Source organism: Cetorhinus maximus, chromosome 4 (genome assembly GCF_964194155.1).
Source record: "Cetorhinus maximus chromosome 4, sCetMax3.hap1.1, whole genome shotgun sequence".
Taxonomy (NCBI): domain Eukaryota; kingdom Metazoa; phylum Chordata; class Chondrichthyes; order Lamniformes; family Cetorhinidae; genus Cetorhinus; species Cetorhinus maximus.
Genome location: NC_135882.1, coordinates 143,242,214 through 143,255,169, shown reverse-complemented (window position 1 = coordinate 143,255,169; position 12,956 = coordinate 143,242,214). Strand labels below are relative to the sequence as shown.

Here is a 12,956-nt window from a genome sequence, read left to right as displayed (position 1 = left end):
TATGATCAGGAAGACAACCTGAACAGAGAACCAATAGTCTCTGAAGATTCATAAGCAACTCCACAGAGCTCAAGAGAGAACATGGGGAACCTGAATTCTATGCAACCTCCAAGAGATATGTGAACAAGGCTAGGGAGATTGGTGAAACCACCACAACGTTCATCTCTGTGATCCAGAGATGAAGGCAGAGACTTTGGGGGGAGATGTAGTAAGAAGGGTTAATGTTAAATTTGCAAATATATAGTCCAAAATCAGTGACATAAGATCACATGATAACAGAGTATGTAGAGAGACAGTTCTATGTAGAGCCTCGTGTAGAAAGTACCTTGTAAATAATTAGCATGATGTTCAATTAAAGGTAGAGTTTGCTAACAGTATCACCTCAGTCCTGTCTGGTCCAGGACCACAATTATTACATACAAGACCAAAAACAACAATAACAGACTACAGTCCTGCCACATCTAGCATTGAATGTTTGTGGGCAATTAAACAGCTACACAAATATCCCCATCCGCAATGATGGAGGAGCCCAGCACTTCAATGTAAGATAAGGCTGAAGCATTTGCAACTAAGTTCAGCCAGAAATGCTGAGTGGATCTTCGCCTCCACCTGAAGTTCCTAGCATCACAGTTGCTATCTTCAGCCATTTCAATTCACTCCAGGTGATATCAATAAATGGCTGAAAGCACTGGACACAGCAAAGGCTATGGGTCCAGACAACATCCGGCAACAGTACTAAAGACTTGTGTTCCAGAACTTGCTGTGCCCCTAGCCAAGTTGTTCGAGTACAGCTACAATGCTGGCATCTATCCAGCAATGTGGAAAATTGCCCAGATATGTCCTGTACACAAAAAGCAAGACAAATCCAACCTGGCCAATTACTGCCCCAAGAGCCTCATCCCGTTCATCAGCAAAGTGATGGAAAGTGTCTTCGACAGTGCTATCAACCTGCTCACTGATGCTCAGTTTGGGTTCCACCATGGCCAATCTGCTCCTGACCTCATTACAACCTTGGTCCAAACATGGACAATTAAAAACTGAACTCAACGAGTGGGGAGGTGAGAGTGACTGCCCTTGACATCAAGGCAGCATTTGACTGAGTGTGTCATTAAGGAGTCCTGGCAATTAGAGGGAAAACTCTCCATTGGTTGGAGTCATAACTAATTCAAAGGTTGTGGTTGTAGGAGGCCAATCACCTCAGTCTCAGGGCATCGCCGTAGGAGTTCCTCAGGGTAATGTCCTAGGCCCACCATCTTCATGTGCTTCAATGCTTACCTACCTTCTAGCATAAGATCAGAACTGGGAATGCTCAGTGATGATTGCAAATTTTCAGGACCATTTGCACATCCTCAGATACTGAAGCAGTCCATGCCAATATGCAGCAAGGCACAAGTGCCAGACAAACACCATCTCCAAAAAGACTGAATCTAACCATCTCCCCTTGACATTCAATGGCTTTACCATTGCTTAATTCCCCACTATCAAGATTTTGAAGGTTATCATTGACAAGAAACTGAAGTGGATCAGCCATATAAATACTGTGGCTACAAGAGCAGGTTAGAGGCCGGGAATTCTAAGGTGAATAACTCACCTCCAGACTCCCCAAAACCTATCCACCATCTACAAGCCACAAGTCAGGAGCATAATAGAATACTGCCCACTTGCCTGGATGAGTGTGCCTCCAACAACATTCAAGAAGCTTGACACCATCCAGGACAAAGCAGCCCGCTTGATCAGCACTCCATCCGCCACCTTAAACATTCATTCACTCCACCACTGACACACAGTATACCATCTACAAGGTGCATGGGAGCAACTCATCAAGGCTCCTTCAACAGCATCTTCCAAACCAGCAACATGTGCCACCTAGAAGGACAAGGGCAGCAGATGCATGGGAACACCATCACCTGCAAGTTTCCCTCCAAGCCATACACAATCCTGACTTGGAACTAAATACCTTTCTAGCAGCACTATGGGTGTACCTACACCAGATGTGCTGCAGTAGTTCAAGGAAGCAGCTCACCACCACCTTAAGGGCAATTTGGGTTGGGCAAATAATGCTAGCCTTGCCAGAGATTCCCACATCCCATGAAATAATTTTTTAAAAATTAGTTGAGTGGGAATAGGAATAAGGGGGCAATATGTGGATCTCATGGACAAGGTGAGCTAGGAGAAGGCATGAGGAGTGATAGGAGAGAGACTAGAGAAAAAATAACAAGTTCAAGGGGAAGCCTTAAAGGCTCCATGGACTAAGGGAAAGGAGGGAAGTGACAGAGGTAGCTAATGGCCTCAATCTTGGTGACAAAGAAACTATTATCGCACTTGTCGTTCAAGGTGAGTGTGGAGGAGTTGGGAGAAAGGGATTTAAAAAGATGGCTCACAGCATACAATGGAATCCTGGAGTTATTCCAGAATGTTTCTGGAGTAGTAAACAGTTAACATAGAAGAGAGCAGGACCCTATTAAACGTCATGTTAAACTATCAAACAGCCAGATCTGCTAGTGCCATATTCACTCAAGTCCTTGTCCAATCATAAGAGAAATATCAAACAGATCTATCTTCAAAGGCCCAGGCATTGGTTTAAGAAAAAGAACACCTCCAATTACTTCTTGGGACTATTATCCAACTTGGGAGAGTTGTTCCACAGACTATTCAAGCAACTGTCTGACATACCTACCAACTAACATACCAGACTCCTCTGTCACAATCCGTGGGTAAATTCTGTGCTGCCGGCAAGACAACCCTATCAGAAGTAGATGTTGGTATAGATGGATGCCATTATGAAATGTGAAAGAAAAACATAACACTAGCGTTTCAAATTATATCAATGTGATACATTTTATTGAATGAATTAATTCTACAAGGATACCTTTAACCACAATCAAAATGTTTTTAAAAATGCCCAATTCATTTGTCACGCAAAGAGTTCATCAAGTTCATTCTGAGTCACTGTGGCTATGGCATCATTGTGGGTCAGATTTGGCACTTTTGGTTTCAGAATCATCCCTCCACAACATATAATCTTCCTTTCTATCCATTGAAATGGATATTCCTTATTTTTGAAAAATCTGACGACAGTTTGTGCATTAATAGCATCCCATGACTTGAGGAAACCAGGCAAAACATCAAGCAGTGAAGCATGCATATTTCTACTCTTTAGTACAAGTTTTTCTCTCCGACAACTATCCATCTATTCCATTTGAAATGAATGTGATCCTTGAATTGCTTGTTGAGATATGCATCCAACTACAGATGTCAGACCCCCTGGCATAACTGTAGTGTTATGCCTTGACAGGGGCTTCTTGATCTCACCAGTTATGTGGGATCTGAACATGTCCCACATGAATGAGCTGCATTCTTTATGTAGGCCACCAGGACACCTATTGTACACATCATCGATCTACAACTTCACTCCATCCTCATCCAGTCAACCATTGTCATAATATGTGCACAAAAGCTCCTGCACAGAACTTGATTTTTGGCATGGTTTTACGTTTGAAAATGACCATTTAATTTTGTTCCATCGGCCATGCAGGGTTATACTAGAATGAATCTTGTCTTCTCAAATCCTGTGGTTTTCACTAGGACTATTTTTAAACCTTTTTTAAACCTCTCCATTCTGTAATTCTACTACTGGGCATATTGAAATTCATGGGTGTTTCATCCATGTTACTGATGCGACATGATGGGTACTTGTTTTTGTGCTGGTGTCTGATGATGAATTTCTAGACATTGGTAATTTTGGCATTGAGGTCTTTTGATCTGGATGATCTTGGCCTTATGCTACAACATGAGACATTTTTGTTCCATAAAGCAGCTACACCATCTAGCTATTGATCTGAAATCTTTGCTGGAATCAGGGTTTGATTTGGACCACTTGAGTGCATATTGTACTCATTGCATTTCTGGTGATATAGCCATTCTGACCATTTTTGAGGAATCGTTCTGACACATGCTTCCCAAGATCAGGCCAGTGGCTGGTCTCTGTACTCATGGGGCATTTGGTCTTCGGCATCTTGTTCAGGATGGAATCCTTCTTCCATTCTTGCATCAGTTTTTCACAAATACCAAATCCCCTTGCTGCAGCAGACTAATTTGATGAGTTAGCAAATGTTACGGTTTTAAGCTTGAAACCAGCTTCGTTTTGCCGGAGGATTCATTTCTGGCATCATTGCTGTCCTTTCTTTCAGGTGACTTTATTTTCAAAATGGTCATTTATGCACTGTGAAAAATTTCCCAACAATCTTGGAGAACCAGGAGCGATTATGAACAGCATCTAATCAGCTGCAACAATACAAAGGACTTAAGTTTCAAAAGCAGAAATAACAATAAAACTGATGCGCCAAATGCTTGATGGGCTGAAGGACCTTTTTCTGCACTGTAAACCTCTATGACTCTATGACTATGCTGTACAGTGGAACTTCTTCCTAATGCCACTTTCAGACAACAGATTATCCCATGTAGAGTTGGGTATAAGGGACATCTTCTGGCATGCATTATCAATAAGGTAGCTTTTGGAAGCAGGGATGGTGGCTGCAGGGATAATTCCACTAACGGCATGGACCAAAGCAGCATTAGGGGATGGTGGCGCTTCTTGATCTCATTGGTTATATGTGATCTTAACAAGTCCCACAATAATGAACTGTGTTCTTTACATAGGCCACTGGACGCCTATTCCACACACTATTGACCCACAACTTCACCCTAACCTCACTCATGCAACTGCAAAGTCACTGGACTAATAATCCAGAGACCCAGGCTAATGCCCTGAGAGCCATGGGTTCAAATCCCACCACAGAAGCTGGTGGAATTTAAATTCAGTTAATTAATAAAAAATCTAGAATCAAAAGCTAGTAAAGTAATGGTGCTATAAAACTATCATTAATAATTGTAAAAACTGATCTGGTTCACTAGTATCTTTTTCAGAGGAAATCTGCTATCTTTGCCTGGTCTGGCCTACATGTGACTCCAGACCCACAGCAAGGTGGTTGACTCTTAGCTAAGTGGCCTAGCAAGTGACTCATTTCAAGGGCAATTACGCTGGTACCAATGATGCTCACATTCCAGGAAAGAATAATGAAAAGGTATCTCCATCAGTTAACATGATTTTCAGCCTCAGGTACAGTACATACTTTGAACATTTTAAAGAGTGATGTCAGGTTGTGTCTCATGTTTTAAGTTGTAAAAGAGTTTGCTGCATTGAAGACTGTCCATAGTTTGCGATTTACAATAATCAGTGGTTTCAGAGTACCTCTTGTATATTTTATAATGTAAGTATTTGGGACTGTCATTAAGTGTTCAGTTTTTTGCCAGTATCTTGTTTATTTCTGTCTATGCAGATTCTAAAAAGACCGAGCCAAATAAGGGGATTTACTTTCTTACTCTATCATGAACCTTACAAAACAATACAATTGAATTATTTTAAATAATAAACCTAAACCAATTTGAGTTTCATCAGATCTTCCCTTTTCCTCTTATCGTTCATTCTATTACTATTGTTGCTCTGTCTTTCTTTCTGTGTCTTCCAAGTTCCATTATTCACAACGACACCATCAAAAGGATTGGTCTGGGAAACAGATGCCATTGACCTCGGATACCGCATATAAGCAGAAAATCTTGTAAATCAGTATCAGTCGAAAGGAAGGACAAACTCATATTAGATGCAGAGCTTTCATCTGAAATTACAGATCAATGAACAGAATTTAAAAAGGAACTGGACAAGGGAAGAGGGAGGGGAAAAACACGCACACACACACTCATGAGAGATGGTGATAATGATGGAGGGCTCTAGGATGTTAGTTGTGACAGGGAAAATAGAAAACATAAGGCACAGTTCCTTGAGCTTGCATTGCTTCATTGAATCTACGTAGAATGTCAAAAACAGAGATGCCATAGGGTAGTGGAATTAAGAATTGAAGTAGCAAGCGAAAGGGAACTTTCAGATCACATTTGGAGACAGAACTGAGGCATTTGGGATAGTGCTCACCTAATTTACAGGTAGTCTCCCCAAATTATTAGAGTTGGACCATAAACAGCAAGGACAATGTGCTAGATTGGAAGCACACATAATTTGCTGTCTCACAGAGGAGTGTTTGATGTCTTGATTTTGTTGCTTTTGTGACAAAGGCCAGTGCTGTTGTCAATGTGTGGAGAGATTTTCAAATACACAGTGCCTGTGATCCAATGCCAAGAGAACAGAAATTTCTACTTGTATGATTGAATGCAATTGTTGGGTAATTGTTCTGGGATCTAGATTTAGGTGTTGTAAGGGAAGCACAGGGCACTGTCTGATGTTCTGTGGCACAAGCCTCCAAGCAATGTAAATACACCTGGACTCTGTTAAAAGTTGATTTTGAGACAAAAGGCGTTGTGCTGTGCCTTCACTTATTGATTTTGTACCCTTTCTGTAAGTCTTGCCTTTTTTTTAATTCATTCATGGGATGTGGGTTTCGCTGGCTAGGCCAGCAGAATGTGGTTACAAAGCGAAATAATACTCTCTTGAATCGTCACTTTATTGAAGAGACACAATTTGGATTTCGATAAAGAATAAGAAACATTTGCAAATAGCCAAAAGCAAAAAGGAAGAACAAGTAGTCAGCAGTGTACAATTGTAACAGGAAGCCAGCCCGTGATCTGAGCTTGTTTCCTTCTCAGGATGTGGTCAGATCCTCATACCCTCCAGCAGCCTCAAAGAAAGCATTGGAAATGGCACTATGTAAGAAGTTTATTCAAAGAATGCAAGCAACCAATAAACTGCACTTAACACACAACAAAGTCAGCTCAACTTTGTACACTGGCTGAAATGTACTTTTTGGTTTTGCGTCGGTTAGTTATGAAACTTTATCAGGCATTTCTAGTTGCTACTCTTAGTGTGTCCCAGGAGCCTTAAATGGCTTGCAGCCAGACATGATAGACCGGTGCTTCCAGGAAATAGCACCATTAACACAAGCCTTATACAAAGTAAAACCAGCTGTGGGAAGGCATCAGCAGTGGCCATGGACCTAACCCAATGGGGAGAAGGCAGGAAAGGAAAAATAGGCAGAAAGATCATCTCTGTCCTTTTCTAGAACCACTCCTATTTGCCAGTATGAAGGGAAATAACAGTGTTGATTTTCGAATATCATTTGAGTAGTAAGGGATTCAAATGCTGGGGTCAGAATTAGGAAGTCAGAGAAAGAACAGAAGCCAAGTAAAAGTTTTTCATCCTAAGGATGCTTGGCTTGTGGAGACAGGGGGTGCCACTAGATTGGACTGAATAAATGAGTTAAATTGACATGTGTCTTTAGAGGGAACAAGGATGGCGGGTATGAGAGTAAATTCCGTGATCCTGAATTCCAGTAGGAATCCATGCGTGCAAGAGTGTAGATTGGAGAATGGAGACTGCAAGGTTGCAGCCCTTCTCTTGGTCCATGTTCCCATTGAGTACAGTCTCCTCACCATATCACTTTGGACTGCTGTTTCTGCTATGTTGTGCTGGTTTTTTCAGCACATTGCCCAAAATTGGCCAAACTAGCGTAAAAGATTGAGGAATTTCAAGCACAAATTATATTCAATACAAATCAATCCTCTGTGATCTTTAGCACTATTTTAAAAAACATTAAACTGGTCATGCCCCCAGATCTGATTAATTGCCATGGTGAGTTTCTGCTAATGGCTCCTGTTTGCATCCCTTCGAGAGGGAATTGAAATTAAGCTTTTTTAAATCCCAAGTGCTAATAGGAATGTTATAAAGCCTTTAAATATTTAAAAAATGCCAATAATGCATCAATGATGAGGTGAGGAGGTGATGGTGTAGTGGTATTGTTGCTAGACTAGCAACCCAGAGACCCAAAACAATGCTCTGGGGATCTGGTTTGAATCCCACCGTGGCAAATGGTGGAATTTGAATTCAATGAAAATCTGGGGCAGAATCTTGTGCTTGCTTGGTGGGGGTGGTTGGGAAGCTGACTGGTGCCAGTGATTGAGGCTCAGTGCTGCCTCTGGGGGGAGGAAGGTGATAGGTGAGTGTGAACTTTGTGAGTATATGCTTATAATCTCCCTGAGGCACAGAGTTGCCAACTCTGGCATGTGCCTGCTGATTGAAATATTGCGCGTTGACATTGTGACCATTGCCCAATGTTAACACATGTCATTTTACGTTTGTCAATTGTTGTAAAAACACATCTGGTTCACTAATGCCCCTTTTGGGAAGGAAATTTGCTGTCCTTACCTGGCCTACATGTGTCCAGACCCACAGCAATGTGGTTGACTCTTAAATGCCCTCTGAAATGGCCTAGCAAGCCACTCAGTTGTATCAAACCGCTACAAAGTCACAAAGAAGGAATGAAACTGGACGGACCAGCCGGCACCGACCTAGGTACCGGAAACGACAATGGCTATCTCAGCCTTGTCAACCCTGCAAAGTCCTCCTTACTAACATCTGGGGGCTAGTGCCAAAAAGACTAGTCAAGCAACAGCCTGATACAGTCATCCTCACAGAATCATACAGATAATGTCCCAGACACCGTCATCACCATCCCTGGGTATGTCCCACCGACGGGATGGACCCAGCAGAGATGGTGGCACAGTGGTATACAGTCGGGAGGGAGTTGGCCTGGGAGTCCTCAACATCGACTCCAGACCCCATGAAGTCTGATGGCATCAGGTCAAATATGGGCAAGGAAACCTCCTGCTGATTACCAAGTACCGCCCTCAGCTGATGAAACAGTACTCCTCCATGTTGAACATCACTTGCAGAAAGCACTGAAGGTGTCAAGGGCACAGAATGTATTCTGGGTGGGGGACTTCAATGTCCATCACCAAGAGTGGCTCAGTAGCACCACTACTAACCAAGCTGGTCAAGTCCTAAAGGACATTGTTACTAGACTGGGTCTGCGGCATGTGGTGAGGGAACCAACAAGAGGGAAGAACATACTTGACCTCATTCTCATTCAGCTCCCAACCTCACTACGGCCTTGGTTCAAACATGGACAGAAGAGCTGAACTGCCGAGGTGAGGTGAGAGTGATTGCCCTTGACATCAATGCCACTTTTGACTGAGTGTGACATCAAGGAGCCCTAGCAAAACTAGAGTCAATGGGAATCAGGGGGAAAACTCTTCGCTGGTTGGAGTCATACCGAGTACAAAGGAAGATGGTTGTGGATGTTGGAGGTCAGACGTCTCAGCTCCAGAAAATCAGTGCAGGATTTCCTCAGGGTAGTATCCTTGGCCCAACAATCTTCAGCTGCTTCATCAATGATCTTCTTTCCATCATAAGGTCAGAAGTGGGGCTGTTCACTGATCATTGCACAATATTCAGCACCATTCGCGATCCCTCAGATACTGAAGCAGTCTATGTTCAAATGCAGAAAGAGCTGGTCAATGTCCATGCTTGGGCTGACAAGTGGCAAGTAACATTCATGCCACACAAGTGTCAGGCAATGACCATCTCCAACAAGAGAGAATCTAATCATCGGCTCTTGACATTTAATGGCATTACCATCACTGAATCCCCCACTATCAACATCCTGGGGGCTACCATTGACCAGAAACTGAACTGGACTGGCCATATAATTACTGTGGCTACAAGAGCAGGTCAGAGGCTAGGAACCCTTTGATGGGTAACTCACCTCCTGACTCCCCAAAGCCTGTCCAGCATCTACAAGGCACAAGTCAGGAGTGTGATGGAATACTTCCCACTTGTCTGGATGAGTGCAGCTCCCACAACACTCAAGAAGCTTGGCACCATCCAGGACAAAGCAACCCTCTTGATTGGTACCACATCCAGAAACATTCACTCCCTCCATCACTGACGCATAATAGCCACAGTATGTACCATCTACAAGATAGACTGCAGGAATTCACCAAGGCTCCTTAGATAGCACCTTCCAAACCCACGACCACTACCATCTCGAAGGACAAGGGCAGATAGATAGGAACACCACCACCTGGAAGTTCCCCTCCAAGTTGTCTAGAGGAATACAGGGGAAGATCAAACAGAAAAAGAAAGCGTACGATAGGCTCAAAGAACTAAGCAATGCAGATAGCCTAGAAGAATATAGGAAGTGGAGGGACGAAGTAAAAAAGGAAATAATGAAATCAAAGAGAGGGCATGAAAAAAGATTAGCAAGTAAAGTTAAAGATAACCCAAAGATGTTTTACCAATACATTAATGCTAAAAGGTTAGTTAAGGAAAAAGTGGGACCTATCAGAGATGAAGATGGAAACTTGTGTGTAGATGCAGAGGCTGTGGGAAAGGTTTTGAATGAATATTTTGTCTCTGTGTTTACAAAGGAAAGGGAGGATGTAGATATAGTAGTCCAGTAGGAACACTGCGAGGTATTGGACGGGATAGTCATAAAGAGAGAGGAAGTACTCGAAGGGTTGAAATCCTTGAAAGTTGATAAGTCACCAGGGCCAGATGGATTGTTTCTGAGGCTGCTGAAGGAAGTCAGGGAGGAGATAGCAGATGCTCTGAGGATGATTTTCCAATCTTCACTAGATACAGGGGAGGTACCGGAGGACTGGAGAAATGCAAACATAGTTCCATTCTTTAAAAAGGGATCAAAGAAACAATTATAGGCCAGTTAGTCTTATATCGGTGGTGAGCAAATTAGTAGAATCAATCCTGAGAGATAGGATTAACTGTCATGTGGAAAGGCACGGACTAGTCAGGGATGGTCAGCATGGATTTGTTAAAAGGTCTTGCCTCACAAATTTGATTGAATTCTTTGAGGAAGTGACAATAAGGGTTGATGAAGGTAGTGCAGTGCATGTTGTGTACATGGATTTTAGCAAGGCATTTGACAAGGACCCACATGGCAGATTGGTTAGGAAAGTAAAAGCCCATGGCATTCAGGGTAATGTGGCAAACTGGATAAAAGGTTGGCTTTGTAACAGGAAACAAAGGGTAATGGTCGATGGATGCCCTTGCGAATGGAAAGTTGTCTCAAGTGGTGTTCCACAGGGCTCGGTATTGGGATCCTTGCTGTTTGTGTTATATATAAACGATTTGGACGTGAACGTGGGGGTCACGATTGGGAATTTTGCAGATGACATAAAGATTGGCCGAGTAGTGGATAGTGTAGAGGATAGCCATAATCTCCAAAACGATATAGATGGGTTGGTGGAGTGGGCGGTAAAGTGGCAGATAGATTTTAACATAGAGAAGTGTGAGGTCATACATTTAGGGAGGTCAAACAGTTACAGGGATTACACAATAAATGGGAATATACTAAGAGGGGTAGATGAAGTGAGAGATACAAGTACACAGGTCCCAGAAGGCAGCAGTTCAAGTTGTAAACTAGGTTTTAAAGAAGGCATATGGAATGCTCTCCTTCATTGGCAGAGGTATAGAATATAAAAGTAAGGATATAATGTTGGAATTGTATAAAACACTGGTGAGGCCACAACTGGAGTATTGTGTGTAGTTCTGGTCACCACGTTACAGGAAGGATGTAATAGCTCTGGAGAGAGTACAGAGGAGGTTTACAAGAATGTTGCCAGGGTTAGAAAAGTGTAGCTATGAGGAGAGATTGGATAGGTTGGGGCTATTTTCCTTAGAACAAAGAAGGCTGAGAGGTGACTTGATTGAGGCGTACAAAATTATGAGAGGAATAGATAGAGTGGACAGGATAAAATTGTTTTCCTTGGTGGAGAATTCTAGAACCAGGAACATAGATTCAAGGTAAATGGCAGAAGGCGTAGGGGGGACATGAGGAAGAACTTTTTTTACACAGAGTAGGGTAGTGGGTGTCTGGAATTCGCTGCCCAAGTTGGTGGTAGAGGCAGAAATTCTAAACTCTTTTAAAAAGTACCTGGATCTGCACCTTAAGTGCTGTAAGCTGCAGGGTTATGGGCCGGGTGCAGGAAGGTGGAATTAGAAAGGGCACCTGGGTATCCTCGTGCTAGCATGGGCAAGATGGGCTGAATGGCCTCCTTCTGTGCTGTAATTTTTCTATGGTTCTAAGTCACTCACCATCCTGACTTGGGAATATATTGCTGTTCCTTTACTGTCGCTGGGTCAAAATTCTGGAACTCCCTTCCAAACAGTACTGTGGGTGTTACTTCAATACATGGACTGCAGCGGTTCAAGAAGGCAACTCACCACCACCTTCTCAAGGACAATTAGGGATGGGCAATAAATGCTGGCCCAGCCAGCGAAGCCCACATCCCATGAATGAATTTAAAAAAAGAGTAAATTGTTTGGTGTAATTTTTTAGAGTCATTTTCAGCTATTTAAAATCAAGCTACTCACAAGTGGTAGACTGGACATTCTGGTTAAAACTATTTCTTTTCATGTACCGAATTTTAGCTGCATTAATAAAATGGCACCCAGATGCCTCGCCTAAATTTATCAAGGGGTAATTTGTTTTTTCATGCGCGAAGAAGTGATTTATGTCCCAAAACGCTACCCAATTGCACTGGTTCAGGCTGATTTTACATTTGTGATTCTTCAAATTAGTTTGAGTAGACGTTTAAACCACAGAATCCATTTAGAAAACCAGTACAATTTTGAGAGCAACTTCTGCCTGGATTGTCGATATTGTCCAAAGTGGAAACTCTAACACTGTGCTTTGCTGTTGGGGAACTAAGTTGTTGCAACAAAAATTATGTATGGGTTTTCAACTCCTTTTCCAATCCACACTGGATTGTACAATTGAACCTACAATGAGGAAGTAGGGCTAATCAGTCAAAAAAAAGGATAGGCCTAGTGATATCCAAAATATTCTTTGCAAGGACTTGCTGCATGCCAGCCAGATCATAAAGATAGTGGAAATGACTATAGGCAGAATTTTGCCCTTGTCGGGTGGGCTTGGCTGGGGTGGGCGGGAATGGTCGGGAAGCTGACCGCCACCCGTCATCGGGGACGGACCGTGATTTCACGCTGGTGGGCCAAATAAATGCGCGATGACATTGGAACACTGGCTCAGTGCTGCCTCTGTGGGAGAGGGGAGGACGGCGAGTGCGCACTTGAA

At 42.8% G+C, this 12,956-nt stretch overlaps 1 long non-coding RNA gene across 1 annotated transcript in view; it reads left to right on the top strand.

Moving 5' to 3' along the window:
- The window catches only part of LOC144679368 (uncharacterized), an 81,900-nt gene extending 76,787 nt beyond the window's left edge, over positions 1–5,113 (top strand). Inside the window, exon 3 of the long non-coding RNA XR_013576333.1 lies at positions 4,915–5,113. This is a non-coding gene — a long non-coding RNA (uncharacterized LOC144679368). The remainder of the gene's footprint in view (positions 1–4,914) is intronic.
- The last annotated feature ends 7,843 nt before the right edge of the window (positions 5,114–12,956 follow it).